General features: G+C 38.2%; 1 non-coding gene across 1 annotated transcript; it reads left to right on the top strand.

Annotated features, from left to right (window-relative positions):
* Nucleotides 1–1,748: 1,748 nt before the first annotated feature.
* Nucleotides 1,749–1,855, top strand: LOC145625800 (small nucleolar RNA R71). Its single transcript, XR_014110702.1, has one exon. It is a non-coding gene; the product is annotated as a small nucleolar RNA R71 (small nucleolar RNA).
* The last annotated feature ends 965 nt before the right edge of the window (nucleotides 1,856–2,820 follow it).

Here is a 2,820-nt window from a genome sequence, read left to right as displayed (position 1 = left end):
CCGCCGCCAAGGGATCTTTTTTAAGAGCTTGGGGCTTGTTAGAATAATTCTCAACCACATTAACACTAAAGCATTTCTCCTTTGCCATGGGGCTTTTAGGAGTATTATTAAGATTAAAAATAATTTTATCGTCCCCTACTGATAGTGTTAACTTGCCACTTCTCACATTTATGATTGCTCCTGCAGTGTTGAGGAATGGTCTACCCAAAATAATTGGGGTTTTCATATCCTTAGCCATATCAAGAACAACAAAATCAACGGGTATATAAAATTTACCTACTCTAACGGGGACATCCTCTAAAACACCTAAGGGGTATTTTAAAGAACGGTCGGCCATTTGAAGAGTAATATTAGTAGCTTTTAATTTACCCATATTCAATTTGGAACACACAGATAATGGCATAACACTAACGCTAGCACCCAAATCACACAATGAATTATCAATCATTAGATTGCCTATATGACAAGGGATAGAAAAACTACCCGGATCTTTTAGTTTAGGTGGAGATTTATTCTGAAGTACGGCACTACACTCTGCAGTGAAAGCTACTGTCTCTACCTCACTAATAGACCTTTTTCTTGTCAATATTTCTTTCATAAATTTTGCATATGAAGGAATTTGTGTGATTAATTCAGTGAAGGGAACTGTTACCTTCAAATCTTTTACCATCTCCAGGAACTTACCAAATTGCTTATCCAAGTTTGTCTTAAGGTGACGATTGGGGAACGGAAGTTTGATAACTGGCTTAGGAGCACTATTGCTCTTATCTGGAGTGGCCACCTTCTCTGGAGTCGTACCCTGCAATGTAGAATTAGATATATTAATACTATGCTTTAGCCCTACAGGGCTATTAACTACATTGTCAGGTTTAATGGAACCAAGATTAGCATTATTTAATAAAACAGGTTCATCAACTCTGGGCATAGGGGGCCCTTCATAGTTTGAACCACTCCTTAGAGTAATTGCATAGGCTTGATCCGTAGGCCTGGTCGGCTGTGCCGGCAGAGCTCCCTGTTGGCGGGCTTGTAGAGTAGCGGAAAGTTGCGTAATTTGATTATCTACAATTTTAATATGAGCTAGAATTGAATCAATTTACGCATCTCTACTCTCCATATGCTTCTGCATATTAACTAACATCGCTCTAATTTCTACCAAAGAGGGGTCGGAAGATGAGGAGGGATGTTGTGGTTGGTTCTTCTGACCAGCATTGGGATGGTAATATTTCTGCTGCTGTTGCTGTGGCGCCTGTGGTTCTTGTGGTGGTGGATTTTGAACATTAATACTCCGGTAGGAAAGGTAAGGATGATTCCGGTACCTAGGATTATAGGTGTTGGAGTATGGGTTATTTAGCCTATAAGCTTTAAAGGCATTAACTTGCTCCACAGAACTCCTGCAATCTTGTTTTCAATGACCTATAATTCCACAATTTTCACAGAAAGCCTCATTAGCATTATTATTAATTGCAGAAACATTAGCTATATTGGCAGTACTAAGATTATCTAATTTTTGGCAGATAGAGGTCAATTGAGCTTGCAAAAAGGATATAGAGTCAACACTATGCTTCCCCTTGTTAGCAAATCCTCTAGGATTCCCATATTGGGGATTATGTATCGACATATCTTCAATAACCTGACCTGCATCATCAACATTAAGATTCATAAATCTCCCACTAGCTGTAGAATCTTAAATTATTCTAGATGAATTTCCAATGCCATTGTAAAAGGCTTGGATTAACTGCCATTGTGCCAAATTATGGTGGGGGCATTCTCTTTGTAAGTCCTTGAACCTCTCCCAAGCCTCATATAAAGTTTCATCGGCTTCTTGGGCAAAGTTCTGAATTGCACTCCGTAGTACGGCTGTTCTCTCTGCAGGATAATACTTGTTATAAAAATTCAAAACAAGAGTTTCCCAGTCAGTTATACCAAGTGCAATTCTATTTAAACCATTAAACCACAATTTAGATTTTCCAGTTAAAGAGAAGGGAAAGAGAATCTCCCTTATTTGGTCTTGTGTGACCCCGGCTTGCCTGATGGTGTTACAATATTGACAATAGTCGGCAATGTGAAGATTTGGGTCTTCACCCTTAGCTCCACTGAATTGCTTCCTCTCTATCATCGTTATAAATTGGGGTTTAATCTCAAATTGTACCCCATCAAGAGCCGGAGTGGGAGTGAGATGTGAAAAATCTGTAAGCTTTGGTTGTGAGTAATCACTAAGCTTCTTTGGAGTCGTCATCTCTGATTCTGGATCTGATGATACCTCTGAATCGCTAGAACTAGTTGGAGGATCTCGGTGATTATTATTATCACCAAAGTCCGCCAGAATTTGCTTGTAAAGGTTCTTTAGTCCATGGAAGGATCGTTCGATCGCAGGATTGAATGGGATGTACCCTGATCTGGAACACCTAGGCATAAACAAAAAAAACTAAAAGCAAATATGAGATTTGCCTCAAAGAACTAACGTTCTCTGAGACAAAAAAGAAATAACCTAGACTACAAAAATAATCAGAAATAAAAATAAAACAGTTTTCTCGGCAACGGCGCCAAATTTTGACAGGGTAAAGTCGTATCCCCAAATCAAAAGTAATTCCTAAATCCTCTAACTAATGAAGATAGGGAAGTAGGGTCGAATCCATAGAGAAACGAGTCTTTCTATTCCTAATTAACTAATATAATCTAGATTATGAAGTAACCAATATATAAATTTGAATATGAAACTAAACTACGAAGACTAAGAATAGGGAGAAAACAATGAATAAAAGGATCTAGGGTATAGGTTCACCAATAAATAATATTCCATGGTAGAACATAATAATCAAT

This window comes from Chenopodium album, chromosome 3 (assembly GCF_948465745.1).
Source record: "Chenopodium album chromosome 3, dcCheAlbu1.1, whole genome shotgun sequence".
Lineage (NCBI taxonomy): Eukaryota > Viridiplantae > Streptophyta > Magnoliopsida > Caryophyllales > Amaranthaceae > Chenopodium > Chenopodium album.
The sequence above is the reverse complement of the archived record's forward strand: the minus strand, read 5'-3'. Positions and strand labels throughout refer to the sequence as shown.